We start from the raw sequence: 14,268 nt of genomic DNA, 5'->3' as shown, positions 1-14,268 counted from the left end.
ATGCTTTGATGTTATGCAATACCTTAGAGATAGAGGTTGGGAAATTTTGGATGAAAAGAGGAAATTGAGCCAATTTTGTCTGTGTAAGCATTTTGAAGAAAGGCAGTAGGGTGAACAAATTGTGGAGTGTAAATGTAATATAATATTCTTATACTATATGAAACATCAACTAAGAATTCAAAGAAACTTGAGAAGACCAGTGTGAACTGATGCATTGTGAAATAAGCAAAAAAGAGCCAGGAAAGCAATATGTTCAATAACATAAAGGAAAGCAACAATGAAAAACCATTCAATGTCCCTCTGGGTAGAAGAAGGTAGAAATGTAGGAACAGGGAAACAAGCTGTGATTTCATCACAGGGAAATTCCAGATGAGAAAACTTCAACTAATTCAAGTCAGCATCTTTTCTGCCATTTTTGGTCTCAGAAAGTTACCTAGATCAGTGGGGTCAAACTCAAATATAAACAGTCACTAAATTTACAAAAGTACCCCTGTAGGCCACATATTGAGTTAGAAAATTACTGATTAATGCCATCTATATTCTGTATTTTTTGTTTTGTTTTATTAAATATTTGTCAATTACAGTTTAATCTGGTTACAGCAGCAATGCCCAGTGGGCTAGGTGTTTTATATTTCTGGATGAAAGTATCTAGAGATTAGGAGACTTGCTCAGGGTCACTCAATTAGGATGATGAGAGATGAGACCAGTATCTAAGTCTGAAAGGAAAACATTATAAACATGACCATTTCAGTGACTAATTATGATTTTAGAAAACTGACAGTAGAATATACTTCCCTCTCTTGGCAAAGTGGTTGTAGAGAATGAGGCAAACTTTGTCAGAAATCACCAATGTGTTAATTTGTTTTATTTAACTCTTTGTTGGAAGTGAGGGCTCTTTTAGGAAAGGGATGTGTCATTGGGAAATGACAGTGATGTGAAAAAGGGACATCAATAAAATGTTTATTTTAAAAAGACACAGAGAGGCAACATGACCTAATGCAAAGAGGACATTTTAGAAGTCAAAAAGAGTTCAAGTCCTCTGCCTCTGACACAGTACCCGGCATGGTATTTGAATGTTTAATAAATATTTATTAACTGATAAACACATACTAGACCATGGTCAGGGAAATGGCCCAGGCAATTCTCTAAGACAGAAAAGTTGCCAATCTAAAGTTCCTTCAAACATATGAAATCATATGGTTTGAGGAGGGCAGCAGGATATTTTGAGATACTAATTTCGCATTTAATAATTAGAAGGAGTAAAATACTGTTAGCATTGAAAATGTCACAATAAGGTCACATGGTAGAATGTCAGAATTCTGTTAAATATGGTTTGAGAAATAGTGCTTTAGAGAGATTCTTGGAGGATCAGAGAACTGGGGAAGTCTTTACTAACCCTGGATTAGTTAGGAAGAATCTTACAATGAGATCCCTTCTTGAACATAATAGGATGAACTAAAAAGGATCTATTCAACTCTTAATTCTTTTACTTTATTATCCCTCAGTGTGAAGAGCTACAGGTTCAATGTTGTTGGATCCTTTTTTTGATCTTAGTGATAAATAAACTCCCTTAGCACTAAAGGTAGAAGAGAGCAATTCTCAGGTTAAAAGAAAATATTTTCGGGGGGTCTGGTCTTAAGCAAACTTAGAAAGAGCTAATATTGATCCTAGAACAGATCAGGAAGGAGGAGGAGGCAGAATTGGAGAAGTAATAAAACTAGAGCTGAAAACAATCTCTGAGGTCATCTAGTAGAAACTGATCATTTTACAGATGAAGAAACTGAGGCCTTGGGGAAAGTTAAGTTAAATGCCCAAGGTTACACAGTAATCAACAAAGACAGGAGTTGAACCCAAATCTTTTAATTCTAGAATTCTTTCCATCGTAAATTATTGACTTTTTACTAATTCCTTTCCTTAGAGAGGAATAAGTGAACTAGATTGGCAGATCTTAGTTTAGTATTTTCCTGAAAGAAAATATCTCCCTATAAACTGTGGGCTACCCCAAAGCTGATACAAATCCTCCTAATTTTCTCACCCAGGTGTAGTATGTCTCCTTTTGTGTTCTTCTAAATCTCACAGAGAGCTGGGAGAATGTCTGACCTCCAAAGGAGCTATAATTATTCCCCATCCCTTTTGTTACAATTCTGACAAAAAAAAAAAAAAACAAAAAACAAACAAAAAACAAACAAGCTTTTGTTAAGTGCCTGCTGTGTGCCAGGCACTGTGCTAAGCACTTTAAAAATATTCTCTACCTTAATCTTCACAATAACCTACATCCATTTTACAGATGAGAAAACCCAGTGAGAGAGATCATGTAACTCATTCAGGTCTCATAACTAGTAAAGTGTTTAAGGTCAAATTTAAACTCAGATCCCCTAAACTTCGAAATGAATGGAAACAAGACTATGAGTATGGGCACTGAACGGGAGGAGGCATGTGATTTTTCTTTCTTGTGCACCAAGATGTCAAAAATCTCTTCAATGGTTTTTACTTGATAGGATCAGGGTACTGATCTCCAATTAGGGCTATAGGTTGAGTAACAGAGAATGCTAGTGTATTAGCTAGTTACTTTATCTGAACCTATTGAGGGGGCAACATAGCTCTAAATCCCAGAATGGATTGAGATTATGATTGACTCATTGACTCCTCACCTTGGGGTCCCATCTCCCATAGCAAGAATTGGGAATTTACAATAGGGATAAAATAAATCAAACCCTAAATGTCGGTATGGGCTAAGAAATTCACTCCGATTGGTTCTCTCTGGGGAAGGATGAGACTTGAGTTGGAATGAACCACAGAGTTAATTTAATCTAACCCCTTTGTGCACAGTCACACACAGCCAAAATTCTTGTTTCTCAGCCTAGCACTTTTCTCATTACGATTCAGCCAGTATTAAACTCTGTGCCATGCAAAGTGGGGAAGAGGAGCAGAAGGGAGCTGTGTCAGAGGAAAACTCACAATCTAGCTCCTCCCACCCACTGCAGAGCATCTGTCCAAGCAACCTCCATTCCAACCTCTTCTGCTTCCCTTAGTCTACAATCCAGTGCAGGAAGGGGCCTCTTGAGTAGTTGTTGGGAGGATAGGGAGCGTCTGTCCTCGTAAAGTGCATGTGGTTCTGTCTCTCACTTCTCTTTGTTTCTTCATCTGTCTTTTTCTCTCAAGCTCTGTTTTCCTGGATTTTGGTTCTCCCCCCTTTTTTTTCTCTGTCTTCTGGCCTCTATATCTGATTAATCTCCAGCAGCCACACTCCTTTCCAATTGATCAGAGGCCTTTGAGAGCTGGCCCTGCCCAGCACCTCAGGCCCTTCCCATCCTTAGGGCAGCCTAGGAGCACACAATGGAAGAGTGTATATACTTGCTAGTTACTTCTATCTGGACCCAGGGAGGGGGCAATCCAGCTCTAAATCCCTGATGTGTATTAAAATTATTACTGACTAACTCCTCACCTTGGGGCCCCATCTCCCCTAGCAAAGACTGGGAACCTACAATAGGGATAAAATAAATCAAACCCTAAATGTCCCAGGAGATGGGGGATGGGGTGGGCTAGAAAATTCACTCTCATTGGTCCCCTCCAGGGAAGGATCAGACTTGAAGAAGAGGGTTTCTTCCACTGGGCTTTTGTTTGTTTGCTTTTTTACTCTTTACCCTGAGGAGAATAACAGTCTAGGAGAGTGTCCAAGCTGCCTTGGGGGTTGGGCACTGCGGCAGTCGCTCTGCAGAGCTGATCTCCCTCTCCCTCCCTCTTCCTCCTTCTCCAAGCTATTTCTCCTGCCCCACCCCCACCCAGTAATTCAGTCTGCTCTCTCCCCACGGACCCTCTTCTGTTTCTTTCTGCCTTGTTTCAATTTCCCCCTTTTTGTTCCCCCTTCTCGGATTCTTATCTCCTTTTCCCATTCACTCTCAACCCTCCTTTTCCTGAGTTTTTCTCACTCACCCTTGCTCTGTCACCTCTTTCCCAAACCACTTCTGTCCCTTGTCTCCTTCTCTTTCCCTTTCTCTGCCTCCCTACCCCCAGATTATCCCTTTCTACTCTTAGCATACTAGTCTCTGCAATACTAGCCACTCATTTACAAGGTCAGAGGCCCTCTCAGAGAGTCCTCAGCTTTCTGTTTCTACTTGCTGGAGAAACAAGGGAGCAGAACAGGAATGCAGGCTACTGCCATCAGCTGCCAGTCCAGAGACAAAGATAGGGAAAGGGGCACTGTGCCAACTCAACCTCCTGGGCCCGGGGCCTCTTCTCCCCAATCCCCTCCTCTGCTATCCCCCCAAAAGGAAAGCAGGACTGACCCCTGTGCCACAAGTCCCCTGACCACAAATATCTCTAACTCCTGAAAACAGGCCTAGGAACAGACTCCCCCCCCCCCCCCACAAGATGAAGAGTTGTAGTGTGGTCCAACTCTCTGTATGGGTGGGAGATGGTGTTCTCCCCCTCTCTCACAGTGTAGTGATTGGCACACAGAGTAAATAGATGCTTAACAAGGAAACTAAGGAGAAGGAATGCAGGTCGTTGCACACAGAGTGGGAAGCGGAGATCCTAACGCCCCTCAGCAGGGATCTAAACAGCTCTGGCTCGGGAGCTGGGGCCAGGAGGGCCCCCTTCTCCCTGCCAAAGCAGCCTCAGCAGGGAGGGGGAGAGTTAATATGGCCAGGAAAATCTTCCTCTTCCTCTCCCTTCTCCCACACACTTCCATCTTCCTATCCTTCCGCTGAGTTAACGCCCCGAGCCCAATCCTTGGGACAGGCTGCCCTGAGGTGACAGAGAAGACCCGGGGGGGTGACCGCCAGAGCAAGAGAGAGCGGAAAGAAAGCAGGCAGAACGCTGGCAGATTCCTGGAAGGAGTCTTTAATAAGGATTTGGTAGTATACAAGCTCTCCGGATTGTCTGGATTAACATACAGGGACTTTAAAAAGGCACAAAATCCTTTGCACAGCGGCTGGGGGCCCTTAGGGCGCTTCCTCCCTCTCCCCTTTCTACCCCCGCGCGTGTGCGTGTCGGTGCGTGTCCGTGTCAGCCCCCCACCCCCGTGACCTTGCGCGTGTGCGTTTGTGTAGTTGGTGTGTCGTCTTCAAGTGTTGGATTTGTACAGTACTCGCAGTCCTAGGCAGCCCAGCGAGGCGAGCGGAGGGGAAGGCGAGGGAGAGGGGAGGGAGGGAGCGCGCTCAGTGCATGCTTTTATTATACAGAGGCCAGAGCCCGGAGCCGCTCTCTAAACCGCTATGTACACCAGGGAAGGGCAGGACCCCGAAGAAGGAAGAAAAGAAAAAAAAAAAAAACAGAAAGAAAGAAAGAAAAGAAGCTTCCAATTGTTTCTTTTCTTGTTTCTTGCATGCTTAGTCTGCCCCGGGGGAATAGTGCAAGCGTATAATACAGTATTATTGCATTAAAAAAAGGCGGGGGAAGAGCTGGAGTGATGATGGGAGGGGGCTCAGGGGATAAATCAGCTGTGGCTCAGGATCTTTTGGGAGATTCATGTCTCCTGTGCCCCCAACCCCAAGCCTCCTCCTGGCCAAGAAGGCGCTTCCTGGCCAGCAGGTGCTTGCTGAGTGAAGGGGTGAGGGTGGGGGGAAGGGAGAGGAAGAAGGATGCATATGGCCTCAAAAAATTGGGCTGAGCCCCCCGAGGCTGAGCTGCCCAATCAACATCCTCCCCCAAATGGTAGATGAGAATGAGGATGGGGATGAAAGGATGTGGGGCAGCCCCTCTTCTTGCTCAATACTGTCATTACAAATTAGCCGGAACCCTGTCTCTCTTTCTCTCTCTCTCTCTCCCCCCCTCACCCAGCCCCTCAAAGTGGGGAGAATAGAAGGGGATCAGTGATGGAGCAAGTGCAAAGGAAGCAGATGTTGGTCCCTGAGTTTATTTTGTGGGGAGGAGTGGAAGGTTAGGGGACCCCCCAGTGGCCTCCATTATGGGGGGCAGTAGGAGAAGAGAGGGGTTAGGGATTCTTGGAACAATGGGCATGGCCAGTGGGGGCCGGGACTGCTCGGAGAGACCCAGGCTCTGAGCTTCTTTCTCCCTCACTTTAGGCTCTTTGGCATCCAATTGCAAGGCCAATTTTTTTTTTTTGGGGGGGGGAGGAGTTAGAGGTAAGGGAATGGATAAGCCAGCTCTTCTGGCTGGTGAGGTAAAAAAGGGTTGGGGGAAGGTGGAGTGTGAGGGAGAGAAACCCACTGAGCCAGGAAAATAACCCCCTTTCCAAAATCTCTTTCCCCAGGCTCAACTCCCTCTATCCCCACTCTGGAAGCACGTAAAAAGGTGGGGGACAGGACTCCTTCCGCTACCCTCCAGGCCCCACCTAGGGGAAAGAGACAAGAGAGCTGGAGGCCAAAGGAAACAAGATGGGGTGGGGGTGAGAACATAGACAAGGACGGGGCCAAAAAAAGAGAAACCAACATATATACAAATAGCAGCAGACAATTGGGGAGGAGGCGCAGCCCGGTCCCCAGCTCCTCTGGGAGGAGCCAATGAGAAAGAACCCCCACTGCCAGCTTGGGGGCTGAGGTCACCCCAAGGTGGAAGCTCTGGAAATCTGTGTGGGAAATGGGGTACGAGGCCTGGGGCATAAAAGAGCAGAAGAAGCCATCTCGGGGGGAGGGGAGGCAGGCTGAAACCCTGCTTCATAGGCAAGCGGACAGGTGCTGGGAGAAAACCTCCCTTTCCCCCACCCCTTCCCGGTCCCCCGCCCTAAGTATCCCGGCGCCACGCTCTCCTCCCACGCCAGCGTCCCTATCCCCGGTCACGCGGCTTAGTTTAGCAGCTTGTTAAAAAGACACAAGATACATTCGTGATGCGATCGATCGCCGCCGCGGGGGCGGGGGGGCAGAGTACAAAGTTACTACAGTGAATGAACTTTTGGGAAAACAGCCCAGAAACGCCACCGCCTCTGTCCGGTCTGAGCTGGGGAAAATCTCTAGCTTGTCGTCGGGGGCAGGGGGCTGATATGCCAGGAAATGAGGGGCAGGGCGGAGCTTTGTGTGGCTCAAGCAGAATTACAAGTCTCATCGAAAATAAAACGCGAGTGGGGGCTGTCGGAAGAGAGCAAAAGGGTCTTCCTCAACCCCACCCTCACTATGCGTCTGCAGATTGGAAAGAATTAAGTTTGGGGGACCATCTTGAATATGAGCAGTGCCACGGAGCCTCCTTAGAACAGTACACCCCTTCACAAACACACACACTCACACAACTAACGGTTCCAGACAAAGGTGTATGACTAGAAGTTCCCCCCAACAGAAGGACACTTGAAGTCCCCAAACCCACCCTACAATTACCAAACCTCATCTCTCCTAGATGATAGCCCTTTAGTGTTCTGATCCCACCCAAGCATGCCCTGGACTACCAGAAGTCAGCAAGATTGAAGGATTCCATGCCTTGGCCTGACCTTTGGCTACCCTAAACCCCAGAGTCCTCTCTGTGTTGGTATTGTGCTGGATACCAAACCTCCTACTTTCTGCACTCACTCCCCACCCCAATGCTCAGGTTGGTGGAAAGCCGAAGGAAATTGGATCTTCTATCATTAGATGGCCCAGGTACTGGGAAGGCAATGAACCCCTCAAACTCCTCCAGGAAAGACAAATTAGACCATCCCACTGCCCAACTGCAGAGCTGCAGGAGCTGGGGAGGTGGGGTGACAGACTGGGAGAGAAATTTTTAAAATGAGGAAATGGAGATTCACACTTAACTGAATCTGCCCCATGGCTTGGGTACAAAGGTAGAGATGGGAAAGGTCTGGTACTTAGTTAACTAGTGTGGGTCCATTAAAACTGTGGAAAATAGTCCTGGGGGGGAGGATGTGATGAAGATCCTTTGAGGTGAGGAGTTAGTGAAAAAGTGATGAAAAAATTAGCTATTACTTTGAAGGAAATAAAGCCCCCTAGCCTGTTCTCTGGCTTATGGATCAAAGCTTTTGCAGAAGAAACTTGTCCTTTCCCTTTAATGAAAGCTGATCTACAACACTCCTTAGACCTTTGTAACCATTCAACAATGCCAGTACTTGTAGCACACTGGGGCCTCTCACCAGCAAAAGGGTCACTGGCCCAGGTCCTATCTTTTAGGTTGGACTGAATCCTGACAAAGATGGGAGGATCGAAAGACTTTCCCCCAGGGTCTCTCCCTTCCTCCCCTCCCCCATTCATCCCAGTCAAGAACCACATACAGAATACAGCAAGGAAAGGAAACATCCTTGGAAGCTGGGTAGGATACTGGCAAACTGGCAAGATGAACTCACCACTTCCCACCCAGATCAGCATTAATCCCCTCTTCAAAGTCATCTGGTCATCTCTAAAATCAACACAATTGATAGATCTCAGTATGGCCACACCAGCATCCGAGGACATGCATGCAACAGACTGAGTACCAAATACTAGCTCTTTTTCTGGGATAGAACAGGAGTAAGAAGGAGCAGGAGAGAGATTTCAGATCCTCCATGGCCTGCTTGTTGGGCATGGGTGAGGTCACTACACATCCTCTCAGGCCCAAATTGAAATCATTGATATAAATAGCCCTCATGATCCAGTCTAGGGTAGAACAGGCAAAGTAAGAAAGGGATGGAAATTATGAAACCTAATGCAGTTGCAAATGGAAATCCCTTAAGGAGGGTATAAAAGGTTAATAATGTACTAGAAGTAGTCCAGAAGTTCCAAATTCTAGTCCCTCATTAGGTCAAGGGTTAAGGATTAATTTTTCATGCCTTCCATGGCTTTTAATGCCAATCCATTTGGATTGGATGAGTGGACCTGGTGCTTGAAGGTTTTTGAAAGTCAGGGAAAATTGGGATGGGACGTAAGAGTTGGCTACCATTCTGCCCATCTAACTCCTGCCCTAGGACCAAAAGCTATTAAGACCTTTCTAAAACACACCAGGAAGACCAGGTGGCTATCTACTAAAACTTACATGGAGTCACAGAATATACTCACATAAACCCGTAAGTATGTACCTGCTCATGCCTTCATATACAGATAAGCATATGGCATTTTAGCTTGGGATAACAGAAAGAGTCCTAGATTTGTAGTCTGAAGACTTCCATTCAAATCTTAGCTCTGTCACTGCCACTGTCTGGCAAGACATTTAATTCCCTCTGGACTTTTCTTACCTGTATCAAATAAGAGAGTTTAATTAGATGATATCTAAAATCTTTCTTCCACCTCCAAGGTCCTATGATCCATAGACTTTGGCCAAAAAGCAAGAGCTTCTCTTTAGAAGCCCACTTGGTCTGAGTGGGTCAAGGAGAAGATACCTCCTTTTCAGACTCCAAAGTCTGGGCCTCTCCACTCTCCAGAAAATCCAAGGCCTACCCATTTAAAAAAAGACAGAATCATGGGGTCACTGGATTTCTCAAGGACTTCAAGAGCCACCTGATTCAACTCTAATTTTACAGAGGAGAGAAATCTGGAAAGGGGAAGTCCCAAGGTCACAAGGAGAGTTGATGGTTCTGCCAGGTATCTGTCTCAGGATACCAAGCTGCTCTCTCATAGATGTTTAGAGGCTAAAGAAAAATCTCCCTAGTGCCTTGGTTACTAGACCAAAGAACTCAAATTCAGAATTCAGTAGGACCTGGATATTTTGTTAAATGCCATATAAATTACTTTCCCTAAAGACTGTTTCCAAATACAAAAGTCTGGTTTTGAACACCCACTGTTTCATCTGGGGGTTCACATTGACCAGGCTTCCAACTACAACTGCATTCTGACCTCTGACCTTGCCTTTCAGTCCTGCAACTTCAATCATTCTGGTAAGTGACTGAGGAGGAGAAAATGGAAGGAACTAAGATAAAGGAGTAAAGCCTTTCCCTGAAGTGGAAGACTGTTTCCATGCCATTCATTAGGAGATGCATGCAGATAATATGGGTGAAACCTGCTCTGTTAATCCTCTTTCAAAGATGACTCAACAAGGAAAGTCCTAAACTCTTATTGATAAGGAAGAAAGGGGACAAGCTGCTGGTCATTTTGGGGAAGGAAGTCATCTCACACACTATTCCATTCCATAAGGGAAACAAAAAAAGGAAGGAAAAAAATTATCTTTTCTACCAATAAATAATTTAAGTAAGTAAAAAAAAAAGACTAAATAAATAAACCAATAAGTTAGGTAAGTTCCTGGTTATTTAGCATCCTCAGGAAATGAGATACTCTGGTAAATCCAAAAATTCTCTTTAAAAATGTGCCACAAACATTCTTTTCCAAGCAAGCACACCTGAAGTCATCCAAACAAAGGCTGGGCTCATTCCATGTAGGGAATTGCCTTCATAGAACTTCTTAAAAATCACATAAAATTTTCTGCCTCCTTATTGGGCAGTCACATCTCACTTTAGGCCACACAGGATTGCCAATCATTCCTCAGCCTGACTATCTATGCCACTCTGCAATACTGGCTCAGAATGATTTTTGACTATTTACAGAAAAACAAATTCATCTTTAAAGACTCCAGGGACATCACCCCAGAAGAGCCCCAGACTCCAAAAGCAATCCCCAAAGAGGAATTTTAAATGTGTTTTGAACTATGACTTCCCAAATGAACTACTCTGAAAGGCTGGGCACTGAATTACATTATTTGAGTTCTTGATTGACTCTTAAAAAAAAAAAAGTCTCCATACCTTATCATAAGGTATTGTTGAAATAAGGTTGCAGTTTCCCAAAGGGAATACAGTAAAATGCTAAAAACCTTTCTGAATGAAATTTGATCTTTGATGGTTTAGAATGTATTCATGATTTTGTGGACATAACATCAGTGATTGCTAAACTACAACTATATGAAAGGACTGATTAATGGAGAATTCTACTTAAAAGAATGTCTTCTTTCACACTGACAGGAAGTGACTTAATTCCAATTAGCCTAGGTCTTTGGAATCCTCTCGATGTAATCTTAGGGGAGAATTCTGGGGGTAATGGAGGAAGGGGTAAGTACTTTTATTAGATGTCTCACTAATAAGGGGAGGGGCCTTCAAGGTAGTTAGAAATAGAAGGAATTAAAAGGAATGGGAAAAGATTAGGGGACTGAAAGGGAAGGTTCATGGGAATTAAGGTATATTTAATATTTTCTTGAATAGAGAGCAATTAATGAGATGGCAAAAGATGGGGGGGTAAGCAAAATTTTAAATAGGTATAGATGGGGGAGTCCTTTGAGAGTCAACTGGGAATTTAGCTCAGGGATTTGTCAGAACTGAGGAAAAGAGTGGGTTATTGGGATGAAGGAGAGGGTAGATTAAAGGTTATAGAATATTCCTATTCTTAGGTTTTATCCTAGGGATGGATGGCTTTTGGAGTTGATGATCTATCTGTCTCTCTTTTGTGCTTTTGTTTCCTGGAGGCTCTTTGCTTGCCACTTCCTAGAAAGGGAACACAGAAGAAATTCATTACCCTCCAAAGAAAGCATTTGGAAGGTTCAAGGGCAGCAGAGTCAGAAGACAGGAAGTTGAATTACAAATCTGATAGAGGGCAGAGAACCCAAGACCTCAAATTACATGGGAATGGGACTGCCAGTGAAGAATGCTGCCTTTTTTGTTTGTTTTTTGGTTTGGTTTTTTTTTTTGTTTGTTTGTTAATAAGAATAAGGTTTAGTAGGAAGTGGAGAGAATGCAAAGAGATGAATATATGATGTCTAAAATCCTTTCCAATGTCAACACACAATGATTAAGATTCCAGACACAGAAACTCTAATCAAATTTGAGACACCTGGGTTTGGATAGAGACTTGTGAAGAGGATGGAAGGATAAGAGAAAAATCCCTACTTCACCCAACCCCAGACTTGTACATGGAACTGGAAGAGAATATAAGTCAGTTCACTGAAATGGAACCATCACAGGATCATTATTTTAGAGCTGGAAAAGACCTTAGTGGTCATTGAACTCAACCTCTCAGTTTTGCAGATGAGGTAACTGAGGCTAAGGGAAACTAAGGGAAATCCAAGTCAGTCACCAGAAAATACAAATGGAGAGTGACCTGGTCCCTAAAGACTCCCCATCACCAAGGGACCAATGATCCTATGTACCAAGCTGTACCAGGGAAAGGCGCTCAGTTCCTTGGAGTCCTAGAAAATAGAATATCAAAGCTGCAAAAGACTTTAGTGACCATCTCTTCCAAATTCCTCTTTTTTTTTTTCCCCATTTGCAGATTTTCCTTGGGATCACCAACTCTATCTAGATACAGCTGGTAAAATGAGGAGCCAATAAGGGAGGGAGAGGGAATAGCTTCAGAAACTGATAGTATGGAGATAACTACTCAGTAATAAAAAGATAGCCCTCTTTCCCCCATATGTTAGGGCAAACGTCAGTACACACACACAATCAGCATTAGCTTCTTTACAATAAACACGTTTGCCATTGGAAAAAACCTCAAGGGAGTCCCAGCCTCGAACTCCTGTTTTCTCTTACACTCGGATGTACTGCCCTCTCTTTTTCCCTGAGGGACGTGACCGGCGGGGAGGCACCTTCGCCGGGGTCCCAAGGAACCCTGACATTTCCAAGGAATGCCTGGAAGGAGAGGCTGAGGGTTGGGAGGCGAGTGGAAGACACTGCCCTCCGGGACGATGACACGAGACGGGGAGCTAGGTCCTAGGAGCTGTTTCCTTTGAACATCCCCACGGGGAAATGGGGGGGAGGAAGTGAGCTTTCCCAAAGTGGGACAGCGGCCCACACACCCCCCCCACGGTGCCTCCCAAACACTTGCTCTGACTCAGCTGCCTGCTCCGAGAGGCGTTCTGGCTGGCCAGACTCGGGGTGGCAGCTGCACGCGGCCATTTCTCTCTCTCCCTGTCTTGCCTCCCACCTCGCCGGGCGGGGAGAGGGTAAGTCACACAGCAGCCACGGGAGGTTGGAGGTCACAGAAGAAACGGCGCAGAGAAAACCTCCCCCCAGACTGACCCCGAGCTCTGGGACGTCCCACCCCCCCGACCCCTTCGTTTCCACCGTACTCTGGACAGTCAGTCCTCTGCCTCTGAGAGGTTTGTGAGCAGGTCTTCCATCCTCGCCTACTGAACACCAATCACTGCCACCACTGGCTTCCCCGCCCTCCTGCCGGTACCGGACAAAGGGAAAACGGGGAGCAGAGATGGGATGGGGGGAAGAGGCCTTCTTTTCGTGTTTGGGCTGAATGGAGGATGGTTTTTGAGTCAGGAAAAGGAGATGTTACAGTACCTTGAGCCAATGTTATTGGGGGTAGCATGTATTGCATGATGGGAAGGAAGTGTGTGTGCGTGTGTCTGTGTGTGTGTGTGTGATTATTGCATTCTGGGAAGGAGCCACCTTCTCTGCCCGCCCCCCTCCCTCGGCGTGCCCCCCTCCCCGCCCTGCCCCCTCTGGTGGGGAGGGGGGCCCAGCCTAGGTCTTGTGGGTGAATCGGGCCCACACCTGCTGTAGCTGGGACCTGGAGATTCGGAGCACCGAGGGCATGAGTCTGTGGTTGCCTGGCGCGAGGGGCGCGTGGCGCCGGTGGGGCGCTCGGACTGGGCTGCTCTCGGCCGAGCGGCTGCGCTGAATGAGGGAGCCAGAGCCGGGGCCGCCGGGGTGAGGGTAATGTTCCGTCTCCAGCGTGGAGGAGGAGAACACGGAGGACGCCAGTCGTCGTAGGGGGCTGTACCTCGGGAGGGAGTGCCCAGAGAGTCTGTCCTCCTCCAACTGAAAGAGACCAAGAAGAGTGGAGGGAAAAGAGGTGTCAGGCACAGACTCGACAGCTCCGTCTCGGGGGGCCAACACGCCGCTCACAGCCCCCTAGACGCCGGCGTCCCGGGGAACACTGGGTGGGGAGAGCCGGACAGGACTCGCTAACTAAAGCCTGCCTCCCAACCTCTGCCTAGGGCTCCGAGCTCCTTCCCGACTCCTCCCTCCCAAGCCAAACTCCTCCTCCTTCCGAAGGGTATGCTGGCCCCTCCATCCTCTCTCAGCTTCGCCTGCCACGCAAGTCACACCTCAGTGCCCCGACTCACCTCCTCCACGAAGCCTTCCCCGATTAACCTCACCTGGCTTTATACTTCCTTTGCATGGAACCCCGTAGGGACTTATTTAGTCAATATTTATCAAGCACTTATTATTTCTCCATGTGTTGGTTTGCAATATTAAAAATAACCCACATTTCCATAGTGCTTTTTACATTGTCAGTTTGTCTCATAACAATCCTGAGAAGTGAGGCGTATACAAACATAATTATTTGTATCATTTTGGTGGGAACTTGAGCCTCAGCTTGAAAGGTTTATGACTTGGCCAGAGTTAATAAATTGGTGAAAACCAGGTTTAAACATGTCTATTGACTTTCAAGAACAGTATTTTCTTCATTTCTTCACTAT

The 14,268-nt window shown here is 46.1% G+C and overlaps 1 protein-coding gene and 1 long non-coding RNA gene across 2 annotated transcripts in view; one reads left to right on the top strand and one right to left on the bottom strand.

Annotated features, from left to right (window-relative positions):
• The window catches only part of TTBK1 (tau tubulin kinase 1), a 71,461-nt gene that overhangs the window by 18,343 nt on the left and 38,850 nt on the right, over positions 1-14,268 (bottom strand). The window lies entirely within an intron of this gene.
• LOC127561775 (uncharacterized) lies at positions 4,410-14,064 on the top strand. Its single transcript, XR_007953531.1, has 2 exons — positions 4,410-13,006; positions 13,783-14,064. It is a non-coding gene; the product is annotated as an uncharacterized LOC127561775 (long non-coding RNA).

This window comes from Antechinus flavipes, chromosome 4 (assembly GCF_016432865.1).
Source record: "Antechinus flavipes isolate AdamAnt ecotype Samford, QLD, Australia chromosome 4, AdamAnt_v2, whole genome shotgun sequence".
NCBI lineage: Eukaryota > Metazoa > Chordata > Mammalia > Dasyuromorphia > Dasyuridae > Antechinus > Antechinus flavipes.
Note: the sequence above shows the minus strand (reverse complement) of the source record. Positions and strands in the feature narration are given on the sequence as shown.